The 17811-nt window shown below is 39.3% G+C and overlaps 1 protein-coding gene and 1 pseudogene across 7 annotated transcripts in view; both read left to right on the plus strand.

Moving 5' to 3' along the window:
* CASR (calcium sensing receptor) overlaps window positions 1-17811 on the plus strand; it is an 80406-nt gene that overhangs the window by 3061 nt on the left and 59534 nt on the right. The window lies entirely within an intron of this gene.
* LOC309630127 (large ribosomal subunit protein uL22 pseudogene) lies at window positions 47-5074 on the plus strand (annotated as a pseudogene). The gene has a single exon. The product of its transcript is annotated as a large ribosomal subunit protein uL22 pseudogene (transcript).

Below are 17811 nucleotides of genomic sequence, written 5' to 3' on the forward strand. Positions count from 1 at the left end.
GTCTCAGTGACACCAAACTAAGGTGTCAGTCCCGGGGCTTTATCACCAGCCGCTATATTCCTTGGGGAGAAAAAAGAAGTACCAGTTTGATGGAATCTTATATTATTTTTTAATCAATAAATTATAGTTTAAATAGATGATTTTTTAAAAAATCAAATAATGCAAGTTTAACTTCTAGAGATATTCCTATACTTGCATTTGTGTCTATTTATGCCTTCCTTGTTTTTTACGCATATCTTTTTCAACTCTACTTCTTCCGTCCCCTCCCTTTGATTCGTTATCTCACCTCCTGCCTAATGAAAGTACCAAAAGAAAATGACGTCACCGCCACTGGCCGCATCCCTTAATCTCCAGCGTTCCTCGCTGGTCCCACCCCTGCTCTCTTCAAAAGTCTTTCACCCGGGTGGCCCTTGGGGTAGGGAGCCCACTCCCGAGCGGACATTTCTTTTACTTGTCTTAACTGTCCCAGAGATTCAAAGAAAGGAGCTTTGGCGAAGAGCTCCTGACGAATTCTGTACTACCTGTTCTTTCCCTTAAACTGGACTTTGCAAATGCAGTTTAAGTAGAGTCTGGTACTGAGGAAAATTAATGAAGGAAATTTCCTAAAGTGTTCTAGATTTCCAGAAATTAACACTTCACTAGTTCCTATTCCTGAAAGCAGAACTTTGCCAATCATACCTCCCATTATCTCTGCTGCCTTCACCTAGGACCAGCAAAGTAACAGGCATAGGATTTTTCCTCAGTAGCAATCTCATAGGGTGGATGTTTTACATTTGTGAAGGGGCTCAGGGACATACCTTTGTGGTAGACAAGGGGGGAGAGGAAGATATAGAAGAAGGAGTTAGAGGGGATCAGGGGATTAGAAAGAGAGGAGCAGGCCAAGACCCTTAAGAGGAGAAGAATCCTGGAAGTGGGGCCCTGTCATTTAGGAACAACCTCCAGATAATTTGGCCAGCAGACCACACATGCAGCTTACTTCTTGCCATCAACCAACACAATCGACTACTTTCCAAGACTTTTTCTATGCAAGGCCAAAACATACTGAGAAGTGGGGAAAAAAATCAGCAAATCAACCCACTTTTGTCTATGTGATAAAATAGAAGTGGTTTAAATTATTTTTCCTGAATTAATAGTTTTTTAGGAGTTGTGTAGACTGCTTAAAATAACCTAATAGCTACTCCAGTCACTACGTTTTCCTTTGCTTTGTTAATTTTTTTCATGTTGTATGACCTTGACCTGGATCCCACACAGTTCAGGAAGTTCAGGTAGGTTAGAAGCTTCCACTTCTAAGAACCTTTTTAAATGAAGGATTGGGAGAGGAGAGGATTGGAAAATAAGGACTGAGTCTTGTGGTAGGGTAGGGGAATAATGAAGAGGGATGGACTGAGTACCAGCTTGAGACTGGTAAGGAATCGGGTGTAATTCTCAGAACAAGGCAATAATGAGTAAGTAAGACGTGAAGGAATCATTCATCATTCATTCGTTCATTCAAAATGTTTGCAGAATGCCTGGCTATGTACCAATCACTGGGAGAAAAATGATGAATAAAACCAGGCAAGGTCTCTGATCTCCTGGAGTTTACAGATGCTTTGGGGAGGCCACCATTAGTAAAATAACTAAGTATTGAATATGTAATTACAAACTAAGATAAGCTTTCCTTTTTTTTTAAGCTTTCCTTCTTTTTTTCATTGTTATTTTATTTTATTTATTTATTTTGATTGTGCCAGGTCTTAGTTGCGGCTCACAGCCTGCTTAGTGGCATGCAAACTCTTAGTTGCTGCATGCACGTGGGATCTAGTTCCCTGACCAGGTATCAGACCCTCGCGTCCCCTGAGTTGGAAGGCAGATTCTTAACCACTGCGCCACCAGGAAAGTCCCTAAGATAAGCTTTCTAAAGGAAAGAAATAAAGGTCTTTGAGGGTGTATACAGACTGTCCTCTGAGATCAGGGAAGGCTTTCTCAAGGAGGTTTCCTTTGAGCTGAGATTCAAGGGTAGGTGGGAATGTTGGGGATATATATGGCTTTGAGGTAGGACCAGAATGTATCAGTTAGGAATTCCATTTGGCTACCAGTAATCAAGAAGCCAGGTGTAGTGTTTGCAATACTGCATATGCACACATGTAGAGTTGGAATTTCTGGAACTTGGGGGAAGGATGCTTTGTTATCACAGCATTGTTTGTACTGCCCTGAGTTGGTCATGGTTTTCCATTATTGTTGTTCTTGCTTCTAAATTAAATGTTTAGATTCATTTTACTCTTGTCAGTTTAGCTTATTGTGCACAATAAAATTTGTGCATTGTGGTTCAAATGTGAATCATCCATATTTCCACTGCTAAGGTAGATATGTACATAACTCCCATACCAGATTTGGCTTGTATGGTGATAGCTCATTGTTGTCACTGAATACTTTCCCAGGTGAAAACAGGTGTGGCAGGTCAGCTACAGTGTCTTCTCTCCACCCCTATCCACTGCTCTAGTTTTAGTTACCCTAAAGCTGCATGTACCTCTTCAAAGTTTCATATACAGTCCTTAGGTAAAGAAAAAAATTACTAATTGCATTGACGCTGTAAGTAAAATTAACATAAATCTCACAATATAGTGGCATGGTGAGTTTTGACCAAGCATCATATTTCATGTGCAAATATTTTTACTCATTCAACAATATTTACAGTGAACCTTTAATATGCCTAGCACTCTGTTAGATACTGTGGGTAAAATGGATTAGTAAGAGTCAGTCCCAGCATTTAAGGAATTCACAGAAGTGTAAGAGGAGAGAGTCATACTTGTCTATGTAAGGGTAGGAAAGCACTGTGGTTGCTATAATGGAAGCATAACTAAGGTACAGTGATGCACAAGGAAGGGGAGTGGTCAATTCTACTAGAAAAGGAGAGGAGGGGTCCAGAAAAGGTTCATGGAGGAGTTAACACTTGAGCTGAATCTTGAAAGATGAGACATACCGTAAGATAGACAGAGGGGAGAAGGCATTATAGAAGAGGGATCCATGTGCCAAAACAAAGACACGCATGAAACACTGTCAAGGTCCAGGACCTGCAAGTGTCTCAAAGAGCTGAAGCATAAAGAGCAAAGAGGGTCTCATGAAGAGATGAGGCTGGAGTGGCGGGCAGGCCAGGTCACAGAACCTGCATGCCATCACACCGATAGCATTGTGATTAAAGTATGTGCTCTAAGGTCAGACAGTCCCAGGTATGAGTCATGGTTCTGCCATTTTCTAGCTGTGGGGTCTTGGTCAAGTCACTTAGCCTCAATAAGTAATGGTAACGAAGGTTGTATCTCTCTCATAAATTTGCTGCAAGAACTGAATTAAGTCATGGAGTACCTGGCACATTATGCACCCACTTGTTGTTGGCTGTTATTTTCATTTTTTATCCTGGGGCAAAGGGAGCCACTGGAGGGTTTTACGTAGAGAAGTGACTTAGCATTTTTGTTTAGAACGCTGTCATTCTGGCTGCATGTGGATACTGGGTTAAAGGGGGATAAGTTTGGAGGAGAGCAACCATTTAAAGAGATTATAACCACTCAGATGATGGTGATGATGGCCTGAACCATGGTGGCCATAGGCATGGAGAAAAGGAGACAAGTGCTTGAGATGTCTACAAGGTAAATACCACAGAACTCAATTACTCATTAGCTGTGACAAGTGGGATTCTGGTCTGTCATCCTTTGGTACTGTCATCCAAGTGTTCTTAGGATAAACAAAAGGAAGCCAGGTGTCAAGCAGAACTGGGGATCAGATATTTAGGAAGTGCTTATATACTGAGGACTCAATGATTGGTACCAGAAAAAAGCTGTCTTTCTAATTTAGGAGACCCCTTGACAACTTCCATCTCATAACATTAAATAGGATCAGGAAGGTCTAGTTCATCCATAACAAATTTCATTCATTCATTCATCCTGTCTCTCTCTCTTTATCTCTCTCTCTCTCTCTCATTTCTGGGAGGCTTTTAGTTCAAGGTGGACGAACGTTAGACTTCATCCATTTGCCATTGTCATAATGTGGCACATATAACCCTCACTCATGCCTGGTACTTTTGGTTCAATTCTTGCCTGACACTAGCATGACTGAATTTTTCCTTCTTTTTTCTCAAGTGTCCTCCCACAATCCAATAACCTCTGGCCAAGGTGCCTTTATTAAAGTCAGTGAGAATTAGAGGATTTAGGTGGTCCCTACTTTATAATACAGTGTAGTCTTGGTAACCACATTTGTCCATTCATAAGACAGAAAATAATCCAGACATATGTGATAGTGTCTGCTGAAAAGTTGCTGGGAGCTTTATGCCTGTACCCCCCAAATGTGGATCCTGGGAAATGTTGATTGAATGTGGTTCTCTTGGATTCAGTTGCTTGAACAACTGTCTAATTACTTGAAGCCACAGAAATGAACAGACCTTAAATTAGGCAGGGCCAATGAGTGAGGTGGCAAAATGTGAAACGAGGGGGAAAAAAGGTCTGCTTATGCCATGGACAGTCTAGAATTTGATTAAAAGTGGACTTTCCCTTTTCCGATAAGCAGCCTGAGGTGACCTCTAAAAATGGTTCGCTATTCACCTGACCCAGAAAACCCCACAAAACCATGCAAGTCAAGATGTTCAAATCTTCATGTTCACTTTAAGAACACTCGTGAAACTGCCCAGGCCATTAAGGGTATGCATATCCGAAAAGCCACCAAGTATGTGAAGGATGTCACTTCAAAGAAGCAATGTGTGCCATTCCGTCGTTACAATGGTGGAGTTGGTAGGTGTGCCCAGGCCAAACAGTGGGGCTGGACGCAGGGTCGGTGGCCCAAAAAGAGTGCTGTATTTTTACTGCACATGCTCAAAAATGCAGAGAGTAATGCTGAACTTAAGGGCTTAGATGTAGATTCTCTGGTCATTGAGCACATCCAGGTGAACAAAGCCCCCAAGATGCAGCACAGGACTTACAGAGATCATGGTTGGATCAACCCATACATGAACTCTCTCTGCCACATGGAGATGATCCTTACTGAAAAATAACAGTTTGTTCCTAAACCAGAAGAGGACGTTGCACAGAAGAAAAAGATATGCCAGAAGAAACTGTGAAGAAACAAAAACTTATGGCCCGGGAATAAATGCCACAAAAAATAAATGCAAATAAAAGTAAAAAAAAAAAAGTGGACATTCCATCTCTGTGACCTTGGGCAATATATCTAAGCTCTGTGAGCCTCAGTTTTTACTGGTGGCTATCCCTTTGATATCTATAAATCTGAGGTAATGTTTCCTCCAAAGGGTAGTTGTGAGGTTTAAATGGACTATATATGGAAAGTGCTTAACACAGTGCTTGGCATATGGTAGCTGCTTACCTGGCCCGTATCCTTTGCCCCTGCTCGTCTCTGAGGCTTATCCTTACATGGAAAAAGCAGGAAGGATGAAGGTTTCTTAGGTTAAGTAACCTGAATTAATTGGCTTTTATGTATTTCTCATCTATGATTGATCACCCCCCTCCCATCCCCCCACCCCCACCCCCCCCCCCCCCCCCCCCCCGGGGAACCAGGTTGGAAACCTGTTTTCCTCCACCCTCAGGGAATGCTTATCAGTGATGAGGGCAAAGGTAATATGATACCTGCAGAGAGGAAGCTAATTTTAGATATTCTTCTTTCAACAAATCTTTCAATACACACAAGCAAAATTACTATCAAAGAAAAATGGAATTATTTGACTTCTTTCACCCATGTTTCTTTGTTGGTGGAGTTCCTAACATGCATGTTTCTTGTTTAAATTGTTGTTTTTCATGTAGAAAGAAAGAAGCAGGCTCAAAGAGATTGTAATTGTTCCCCCTAATAACTGTGAACTGTTTGCCCTTAGGGGAGAAAAAGTTTTGTTTTTCTCCTCATAATAGAGGTTGATGGTTGAAAGAATGATCATATCCTCAGAGTCTCTCTAAATGTTCTATAATTTGACATAGTTTAGTTCAACAAGCATCAGTTGAGTTCCAACTGCGTGTCAGGCATTATGTTGGCACCGTTCACTCAGAGACGCCAGCTGTGGTACCCAGATCTCCAGTCTGGTAGCCCTTGCGGAAGAGGGTGGCCAGGGAGAGGAGGGGGTGCCAACTGATCTGAAAGAGCTGGCGAGAGGGGAACCCTCAGGCCGAGGTTCTCCACCACAGCTTCAGACCACAAGTCCATTAGATCATGAGCACCTTCAGGTCAGGATCCAGGTCTGCTCATCCTTACGTCCACAGGGCACCTTTTGTGCTAAGTGATCAGGAGAGGAAGGTAGTGAGGAGGCCAAGTGACCTTTTCTTTCTGCACTCTTAAAAATGAAAATATTCCAAATAAAGTTTGGCTCTGTGCCATTGTCAGCCAATTTTCAGCCTTATCTTAGGAGAGGCAGTGCAGTACATTGGTTAAAAGTCTGGGCTCTGTAGTTAGATTACCTGGGCTTATGTCCCATCTCTACAGCTTACCAATTGTGTGACCTTGGGCAAGTTGTTCAATCACTCTATGCCCTACTTTCCTTATCTATAAACTGGGGTTATTCATATTATCTACCTCATTGATTGTTAAAGGACTCATTGAGCTAATACACATTGTTCGAGGTCATCAGGCACAGACAGCATGTCTTATTTAACACTGAAACCCCAGAATCCAGCATAGTGCCTGGTACATTGGAGGAGCATACTGAATGAACAAGTCTAATACACAGGCTGGTATGGCAGTAAGTGACTGACAAAGCACTCATAAGGGATATGGGCAGGCTAGGTGTCATCTTTTACAAGTGAGGAAACCAGCCCACTGAAAGGTAGAGTGACTTGCCAGAGAAAGCACAGCTATAAATAATATAAATGACACACCTGGTTAATGCTCCTGACTCTATCTCTAGCCCTCTGCTCTTCCCACTATCTGACTCTCGATCCTATACAGCTTTTGTGGAACTCAAGGAATATCCACCTGAAAAAAATGAACACACATAACTTGTTTAGCTCTCTGAAAAAATGAATCTTACTGTAAATATCCTCAAATAGTAACTTCGAGTTAAAACTTGAAGTTTGGAAAGTTTCTATTTTGGGGTGTGGGGAGGAAAGCAGAGGATATTTTTTGTGAGAATGAAGAAGTTCTTTCAAAGTGAGAAAGTAACAGAGAATCATAAAGGAAAATTTTGATAGATTGTATTACATAAGCATTTAAAACATTTAAAATACTTACGTATAAAAAGTCATAATTAAATTAAAAGGAAAATAAACTAAAAAATATTGCAGCAAGTATGCCAGATGGTTAAAAGTTTCAGTATCTAAAGAGCTCATAGAATTTAAAACCATGGCTTCAGAAAAATGGGCAAAGGCTATAACACTTTTCAAATGAGGAAAAGCACATGGTTGGTGAACATATACAAATATTTTGACTCGACAAAAGAAGTAAGAGTTTTTAGAATGATATACCAGTTTGTTGATCAAGAATACGAAGACTTTAGGGGCTTCCCTGGTGGCGCAGTGGTTGAGAATCTGCCTGCCAATGCAGGGGACACGGGTTCGAGCCCTGGTCTGGGAAGATCCCACATGCCGCGGAGCAACTGGGCCCGTGAGCCACAACTACTGAGCCTGCGCGTCTGGAGCCTGTGCTCCGCAACGATAGAGGCCGCGATAGTGAGAGGCCCGCGCACCGCGATGAAGAGTGGACCCCGCTCGCCACAACTAGAGAAAGCCCTCGCACAGAAATGAAGACCTAACACAGCCAAAAATAAAAATAAATAAATAATAATTAAGAATACGAAGACTTTAAAGATAATGAAGGTGGAGTAAGGAAATGGCTACCCTCTTAACATATTGTCTGGAAAACAATTGCCTTAAAATTGTTGATCACCCTTGACCAAGGATTTCAATTTCTGGAACTCTATCCTAAAGAAATCATCAGAAATATGGTTAAAAACTTATACCCAAATATGTTCTTCACAGTGTTTATTAATGAACCTGAAACACTAGAAACAACCACTGTGCCCAATAGTCAGGGAATGGGTAAGTCATTTATGGTGGGGGTGAAGCAGCACAGACTAGCAGCTAGAAGCATGGACCTGGAGTCTCACCGCCTCGCTTCAAATCCTGGCTCTGCCACTTATTAGCCTTTAAGCTTAGACACCTCTCCACCTCTCACTTTCCTCATCTATACACTGGGGATGACCAGAGTACCTATCCCAACAGGGTAGTTTTGTGACTTAAATGAATTGATATAGGTTTACAATTCTAAAATCCTCAAAGCTCTAAAAACGTAAAGGTTTTTTAGAACTTTATGATCAGGAGAACATGATAGAATAACGTAAACTAACATAACTTTATCCCACTTACTGTGACTATTTTCTACTATTATAATTAAGATTGAATCTTAACTCTTTTTCATAGTTTCACTTTCCTTGTAGAATCTCTAAGGTTCTCTTTATAAATTAATAACCCTCTTGCACATGTGAAAAGATTAATTTTGAGGACAAAGCTAACTGGAATCAGGTATATCTACTTTGAGCTAATCTCTTGGCCAAGAAACTTTTCCACATCCTCCAGTCCAGGGCTTTCATACTTTAAGATGGGGATATTATTAACCTGCAGATTGCTGAGCTCCACCCCCAGAAATTCTGGTTAAGTAGGTGTGGAGAGAAGTCCGCCGTTTTGCAGCTCCCAAGATGATGCTGGTGATGCTGTCCCATGGACCACACATTAGGTAGCCCTGCTGTAATCCACGCCTTAATTTTTTTTATATACTAAAAGAATAAAGATTTTTATTAAGCATTGTAATTTGCATTCAGTAGCCTTCAGATACACCACACCACAACCCATCTACAATCAGTCAAACCCAACAGCAGTTCATTCTTGCACAATCCATGAGTTAGGGCAAAACTCCCTTCAACTTACAGTAAGATCCTATTCAGGTCTTGTCACGCCTTAATTTTTTTTTTATTAATTAATTAATTTTTTTAACATCTTGATTGAAGTATGATTGCTTTACAATGGTGTGGTAGTTTCTGCTTTATAACAAAGTGAATCAGCTATACATATACATATATCCCCATATCTCCTCCCTCTTGCGTCTCCCTCCCACCCTCCCTATCCCACCCCTCTAGGTGGTCACAAAGCACTGAGCTGATCTCCCTGTGCTATGTGGCTGCTTCCCACTAGCTATCTTACATTTATGCCTTAATTTTTAACACCCCTTACGTTGTCCCTTTTTAATGTGAACATTTTCATTTCTGGAAATCTTCAACTTGTTTTTTATATTCTCATTCTCCTGTCCTCTTATTTCTATGCTGTGCTTTTATGTCCAGGAGTAGTAACATAATAAACTTATCTATCACTTTCCAAAGCACTTGTCATGTACCAGTAACTGTGTTAGTGCTCTGTTCATATCATTTTTTCACCCTTTCAACAACACTGAAAAGAGGGCATTATTATCCTAGTTTTAGAGGTGAGAAAACTGAAGTACTAGGACTCCCAGTAAGTGGGAAGAACAATTTACTTTCCATTTTACTGTCCTACCTCTTTCACACAGTGGTACATGTCACCAAGTCTCCAGTGACATGCCGTCTCAGTCCTGTCCCAGCTGCTTAGCTCCCCAATATGGAACACCCCTCACCTCAGAATCTGTCCAGATCCCATCCAGGCCTTCTATGCCAGGAAGCTTTCCTAGCTATACCCTGCCCATAGCCCACACCCCTCTGCATCTTTTGTTCTTATCTGGCCATTTATCATATGTGTTTGCATTTTCATACCAAGGGATTTTGTCTTCCTAACTGGACTTGGAACCCCTTGAAGGAAGGGCCCATCCCTTGCATCTCTCGGTCGCCCTTGGAATAGCCATGGTTGGGACTGATTGCCTCCCTTATTCCCCTTCCTGCTCTTCTCCTTTCCCATCCCCCCAGTCTCTACCTTGTCCTTTCCTAATTTGGTAAAATCAAGCCACATCAATGAGAAGGTGAAAAATAGGCCAGGCTGAACCCTTCTTCATCCCCTTCCCTGCAGTGCAGTTGTGGGTGGTTTGCTGGTGTTTGCCCTGTTGTTCCACAGTATCATGAGAAGGAAGGTTTCCCTGCGGCCGTGCACTGGGCAGCAAAGTACCTGCAGTGCCCTTTAACCCTTGGTTCTTCTTGAGGGTTTCCAGACACCCCTCCCCTCCTATCATATTTCCTCAAATCCCATTTCCTTTGTTTTACTTCCCAGCAAAACAAGAGTTTCACTCTCCATCCTTGTCTTCATTCAAGTATATGTCAAGATGTTCTCACTTGCCCACTCCTAACTTGTACATCTTCGGAGTTACTTCCCCCCTAATGAAACCTCCTAGGGCCAGTACAGTGGGACACATTCACCTGGTCTGTACACTTTGGTTCTTTTCTCTTTTCTCCTCCCCTCCCCTTTCCCCTCCTCTTCCTCCTCTTCTCCCTCCCTTCATTTCTCCCTTCCTCCTTCTGAGGTCATCATTCCTGATATTGCTTGGTTAGTATTATCAACCCACTCTGATAGCGTACACATCTCAGGCCTTGTAAGCTTCCTTTTGTAATTTTCCCAAAACTTGTAAGGGGTCTTCAGAGCAACTGGGCCTCGTAGCGAAAGGGTGAGATTTCCGTGTTGCTTTCATTTCCTCCCTGTCCATTAGATGAAAGTATTGGTTGTGTCTGCCTCGTGGAGCTACACTGCTAAACTGACACCTGCACTAGTACATGATTTTAGATTCAATTAGTTTTCCCATTCAGGTGGCTTTTTGTGACCCACGGTTATGAGCCAGCTCGGTGGTGATCCTGATACTCTCCTTCAGTGTCTCCTGGGGCCTCAATTCCTTCCCCTTGGGGCCTCATTCCATTTTCTTGGACGCTTTCAGAGTGAAACCCTAGGAAAAAAAGTCTTTCTGAGGACTGCCCTTTACTGTTTCTTTAGTGTTTCCAATGTATTAGGCATGGTGCTAAGCATTTTTATACCTTGTTTTGTTTAATCCTGTCAAAAACTTTAGTTAGGTATTATCCCAATATGATGGGGAAACTGAGGTTTAGGAGGTTAACTGACTTGCCTGAGGTCTTACGGCCAGTAAGTGGAACAGGCTAGATACAAACCACATAATTCCAAATCACATAATTCCAAAGCTCATAGTCAAAATTTAGTTTCTGGGAGCTTTCTTCCATCCTTCAAAAAATACAATGATTTTGCCAAAAGCTCTCACATACATCACTGTGACAGTATAAATGGGTACACCCTTTCTGGAGGGCAATTTGGCAATACATATTAAAAGCTTTAAAAATGTTCTTATCCTTTAATCTAACAATTTCCATGCCTGAACTTATGCTAAGGAAATAATCATTAGTATGTGTAAAGACTTAACCTTAAGGAAGTTCAGGGCAGCAATATTCATAATATGAAAAATTTGAAACAGGCTCCATGTCCAACAGAAAGGAATTGGCTAAATTAAGTATGATACATAGAAACAGTGAAGTACCAAGCAGTCATTATAAATTATTTGGAAAAAAGAATATTTGGTGGCATAGGAATGTGTTCATGATGTAATAAATAACATACTATAGGATTTCAGATAGGTAGCATATATAAAAACTGTGAAGAGTCATGAGATAAAGGAGATAGAATTAAGACTGATTTTTATTTTCTTCTTGTATCCTTTTTCATATGTAATAATTACTTTTTAAATTGACATTGAGGGTTTTTTTAAATTTTGTATTTATTTATTTACTTTTTAATTGGAAAAATGGCTGCATGTTGTTTGAACATGCAGTCTTTGTTCACATTTACTAGTGCTCCCATTTTATATTTATAATTTCCCCCACAAACAAGCATTTCTCCAGACACTGAGTTTATCTTTGCAGTTTCTTTTTTTTTTTTTTTTTTAATGTAGGTTTTCATTCATTTTTTTCTCATTAGCCCAGTGTGCTTTGGTGTCCTGACCAGGTCGCCTCCCAATTGCCTGTGCCATTGACTCACACTGATCTCCTGCACTCATCACACTGCCACTCCTTCTTTCAGGCCTCAAGGCGTCTTTGCAAAGCGCCCTCATTCTTGCCTCAGCTTTTCTTTCTGCTCTCACCACTCTCATCATCTCTCTGCTGCTTGTTTCATCAACCCCTTTGTATTCCCCTTTTCTGTTTCTATCGGGCCCACCTGTCTGTCTCATCTATTTACAGTAAGTCCCCTACATAGGAACCTTCAAGTTGCGAACTTTCAAAGATGTGAACGTGCGTTCCATCAACGTCAGGAGTGAGTGAAATTGCATCTTGCCCTCGGTCCCCTATTGCTGATGATCCTTCAGCTCTACCATCTCCCACCTCCTCTCCCTCCTCCAGTCAGTAACTCTTCTTGCTTGTTCACTCCATGTCAGCTCCTGTATGCCAGCTGTTGTACTGTACTACTGTACTTTTCAAGATACTGTACTGTAAGATTAAAAATGTTTTCTTTATGTTTTGTGTTTGCTTTTTATGTATTATTTGTGTGAAAAGTATTATAAACCTAGTACAGTACAGTATTATATAGCTGATTGTGTTAGTTGGGTACCTAGGCTAACTTTGTTGGACTTAACGAATACGCTCTCAGAACAGAACTCGTTCATGGATAGGGGACTTATTGTATATTCTCCATTTAGCTGGTAATCCTTGGTCTGATCATTTCAGCCTTTGATCTGGGCCTTCCCTGAAGCGTTGTTTCAGGTATTTTAAAACCAAGTTCCAAAAAAAAGAATAAATTCAATTCTTTAATTGAAAAAAAAAAAGTTCCACCACACACTGTCCTGAGAAGGGTGTGGAGTTTTCTGACTCGTGCCTTTTTCTTTAGGACCTAATCAGTTGTAGAAGGAACAGTTTAACCTCAGAAAATAAAATACTAAAACAAAACATTAATTAGCATTCCCTCTATAAGATATATATATATATATATATATATATATATATATATATATATATATATATATATATATATATATATATATATATATTATCCCTGACTAACCAAAAAAAGAGTTCGTGACAGAGCATTAATTTCCACCTCTGGGAATGAATCCTAAGGAGATCTCTGGCAAGTATTAAAGAAGTATTTGAAACTAGCTTAATTGAAATGTTGTTTGTAATAGTAAAAAAATAAGAAATATCTTAAATGCCCAGCAGTAGATGATTGGCCATGTACATTTTGACTCATATATACTACTATAAAGTCATTGAATATGATTATTCTGTATTTATAGCAATAAATAAACTAGGTTGCAGACCGGAATGTATAAGAGGATCCCATTTCTGTAAAATTATACATGTACGTCTGTATAGAGTCAGCAAAAGGAAGTCTCTTGATGATGAACTTTTTGGATGATTTTTCATTTTCTGTTTCTTTTGATTTCTTCTTTATACTTTTCTACATTGCTTGCATATTTTACAGTTAGCAAATTTTGTTTTTAAACGAAGAAAAATCTTAGTTTTTTTTTTAGTAAATTACATAAATAACTTCAATTTTTGATCGTTTATTTTATATTTTCCTACTGTTTACAATGAAAACATCAAACATCCTTTGCCTGGCTTCTTATTATGAAATCTGTCACTCATATCAGAGATCAGTTATATTACAGTTTAAAGAATAATAATAAAATGGATACCTGTGTACTTATAATTCAGCTTAAGAAAATTAATTCTTTGGAGCCCGTATGTGCCTCTAGTCAAGTCCTACTCCTTTTTCCAAAGAGGTAACCACTCCCAAATTTGTATTTCACATTCCCTTGCCTTATAGTTTTATGAGATACATATGTTCAGTTCATTATGCTACAACTTGGTGTTACTGTAATGCACATTGGTTCATATGCAATCAGTAAATAAGGGAATTGTGTCAATATACACAGGAGTCACATTGCTTATACAGTATTTTTACCCACATGTAAATGTGCATCACCAAGGAGCAGCAGCTGACACAGAGTGCACTGACACAGCTGAATGCAGCAAGCTGTGAATCTCTGTTCCAAAGCTCATCCACTCCAAGTTGTTCTCTTGGCTCACTTTGGCCTCATACCCTGTGTGGGAAGTGCCTGTTACACATGCCTTGATCGTCAGACGTTTTGTCCTAAGGCAGCTTCCTCAACATTTCTTAAACCTTCTCCTAAGAAGCTATCTTCCTCTTTTCTCATATTTGCAGTATTATTTATTTATTAAGAGTGCACTGTATGTTGTGATTATACTAATGTGTTTATTAGGGGTTTTATTGGTTTTATTAATATTCTGTTTATTAGGGTTTTTAATTGGTGTTATTAATATTCAGTTTACAAAGTGATATAGCATTTTTTTTCATTTTTTCCATAGGAAAACAGTCCATAATCTGTTACTTTTTTTTTTTTTAACATCTTTATTGGAGTATAATTGCTTTTCAATGGTGTGTTAGTTTCTGCTTTATAACAAAATGAATCAGCTATACATATACATATGTCCCCATATCTCTTCCCTCTTGCATCTCCCTCCCTCCCACCCTCCCTATCCCAACCCTCTAGGTGGTCACAAAGCACCGAGCTGATCTCCCTGTGCTATGTGGCTGCTTCCCACTAGCCATCGGTTTTACATTTGGTAGTGTATATATGTACATGCCACTCTCTCACTTTGTCCCAGCTTACCCTTCCCCCTCCCCGTGTCCTCAAGTCCATTCTCTAGTAGGTCTGCGTCTTTATTCCTGTCCTGCCCCTAGGTTCTTCATGACCTTTTTTTTTTTTTTTAGATTCCATATATATGTGTTAGCATATGGTATTTGTTTTTCTCTTTCTGACTTATTTCACTCTGTATGACAGACTCTAGGTCCATCCACCTCACTACAAATAACTCAATTTCGTTTCTTTTTATGGCTGAGTAATATTCCATTGTATGTATGTGCCACATCTTCTTTATCCATGCATCTGTCGATGGACACTTAGGTTGCTTCCATGTCCTGGCTATTGTAAATAGAGCTGCAATGAACATTGTGGTATATGACTCTTTTTGAATTATGGTCTTCTCAGGGTATATGCCCAGTAGTGGGATTGCTGGGTCGTATGGTAGTTCTATTTTTAGTTTTTTAAGGAACCTCCATACTGTTCTCCATAGTGGCTGTATCAATTTACATTCCCACCAACAGTGCAAGAGGGCTCCCTTTTCTCCACACCCTCTCCAGCATTTATTGTTTGTAGATTTTTTGATGATGGCCATTCTGACTGGTGTGAGGTGATATCTCACTGTAGTTTTGATTTACATTTCTCTAATGATTAATGATGTTGAGCATTCTTTCATGTGTTTGTTGGCAATCTGTATATCTTCTTTGGAGAAATATTTATTTAGATCTTCTGCCCATTTTTGGATTGGGTTGGTTTTTTTTTTGATATTGAACTGCATGAGCTGCTTGTAAATTTTGGAGAATAATCCTTTGTCAGTTGCTTCATTTGCAAATATTTTCTCCCATTCTGAGGGTTGTCTTTTTGTCTTGCTTCTGGTTTCCTTTGCTGTGCAAAAGATTTTAAGTCTGTTACTTTTAATGCATGGTTTTGTAGGATGAGAGAGGTTTTTTTTTTAAATACATATATTACCTTATATGAGAAACACCTATGTGTCCCTAAACAATGCATTGTTTAATTTGCATTGTTTTGAATTTTGTACAAATGGAGTCATGTTCTTTGCATTCTTCTTCAATGTACATTTTTAAAAATATTTTATTTGTGAGAGTAATCCATGTTAATGACTATAGCTGTGGCTCATTCATTTTCACTGCTGTATAGAATTTCATTGTACAAGCGTTCTAAAATTTATATATTCTCCTGTCGACCAGCAACTAGTATTTGCAGTTTCCTGCTGTTGTAAAAAAAAAAATGTTGTTATAAATATTTTTGTACATGACTCCTTGGCATATGTGCAAAAATCTCTAGTGCATTCTACCTAGGGGAAGAAGGGCTGGGCTTAGAGTATGGACATCTTCATGTTTACTAGATAATGTGAAATGGATTTGCAAAGTGATTTTACGAATTCAAACTTCCATCATTAGCGCATTCAACTTCTCATTTATTCACATCATTTCCAAGAGTTGAGTTGTTGCCAAATTGTTGTGGTTTTAATTTGTTTACAAATGTGTATATGTTTCTTTCCTTGTCTACTCAGTTTCTTCCTCTGTGAAATGTCTGTTGATGTCTTTTGCCCATTGTTTTTCCATTGGGAGGTTTCTATTTTTCTTACATTAGGAATGCTATATATTCTGGATGCCAGTCCTTTTTCAGTTATATTGTTACAACTATCCTCTTCCTTTTTGCAACTTATCTTTTCACTTAATAGGGTCTTTTTATGAATGGTAGTTCTTAGTTTAATATAGTTGAATTTATCATTTGTTCTTTTGTTGTTTGTGCTTTTTTTACTTGTTTAAGAAATCTTTCCATATTCGGGGTTATAAAGACGTTCTATATTTTCTCCTAAATTTTAAAAAATTTTGTCTATCACATTTAAACCGTCAAGCCATTTGCAGTTGATTTTTGTGTATGATCTGAGTACAGGTCCAATTCATTTCTTTCCCACATGGCTAACCAGTTGTCCCAATACTGTTATTGCATAGTCTGCCCTTTCTCCTACCAGTACAGATGCCATCTGTCAACTATCACAGTTCCATGTATGCATGAATCTGCTTCTGGGCTCTCTGTTCTGTAATATCTGCCTTCTCTGCCATTATCAACTGTTTTGATTATTCCAGCGTAGTATTGTTTTGGCAGCTGGTAGGGTGAGCCTTCCTTCCATGTTCTTCTTCAGGATTATTGACTATTCTCAGCCTGTTTCTCATCCATATAATTTTAGAAGAAGTTTGTCAAGTTGTGCACATGCAACACACACACCTGCTGTCAAGTACACACACGCACACACACACACACACCTGTTGAGATTTTTATTAGGATTGCAGTGAATTTATAAATCAGTTTGGGGAGAATGACATCATAACAATATTGAGTCTTACTATCCATGAACACAGTAGAGATCTCCATTTATTTCAGTTTTTTCAAAAAGTTTTTCAATAATGTTTGAAATTTTTCCGTACAGTTCTTACACATCTTTAGTTCATTCTATTTTTGAGAAACTTACTTTTTTTCTATTATAAATAGTATCTGTTTACAAAGTATATATTTCTGTTATTGATGATTAATAGAAATGCAGTTGACTTATATAGTATATGTCTGGTAACTTTGCTAATTTCTCTTATTTATTCTAATTATTTGAATGTAGATTCTAAGGTTATCATGTTGTCTATAATTAGTGATAATTTTTTCTAAACCTTACACTTATGATATCTTTTCATTATGTTACCAAACTGGCTAAAACCTCTGGGAAAATGTTAAAGAGAAGTGGTGATGGGGCATCCTTGTCTTCTTCCTGATTTTGAAGGGAAGACTTTTAACATTTTATCATTACCTGTTGTTTTCAGCACCTGTAGCACCAAGTTTCTGTGTATTTTGGAGTACACTTTTCTCATACTTAATTGGAAAGAGCTCAACTCAAGATTAGCCTTGGAGAAAGGGGCACGATTGCTTGCCTTAGCCTAGATTATTTAGGCTAACGTAGTGGAGAAAGAGGATCCTCCGTGTGGTTCACCCTCAGTTACTAGAGTTTGACATTGGGGTGGGGGGGGAAACCCAGATAATATTCTCTGTACTTGCATTTTCCTCTGAAACCTTGAGGGCAGGATTTGAGTAGTTCTGAGTCCCCAGCCAAAACCACCTTATAATGCCGTGGGTGGGTATCAGAATTACACATTGTTGGGTCCCACCCCAGAGTTTATGACTTGAAAGGTCTAAGTTGGGGCCTGAGAATTTGCATTTCTAAGAAGTTCCTGGGTGATGTGG

This window comes from Balaenoptera borealis (genome assembly GCF_965194805.1).
Source record: "Balaenoptera borealis genome assembly, chromosome: 5".
In the NCBI taxonomy this organism is placed as follows: Eukaryota; Metazoa; Chordata; class Mammalia; order Artiodactyla; family Balaenopteridae; genus Balaenoptera; species Balaenoptera borealis.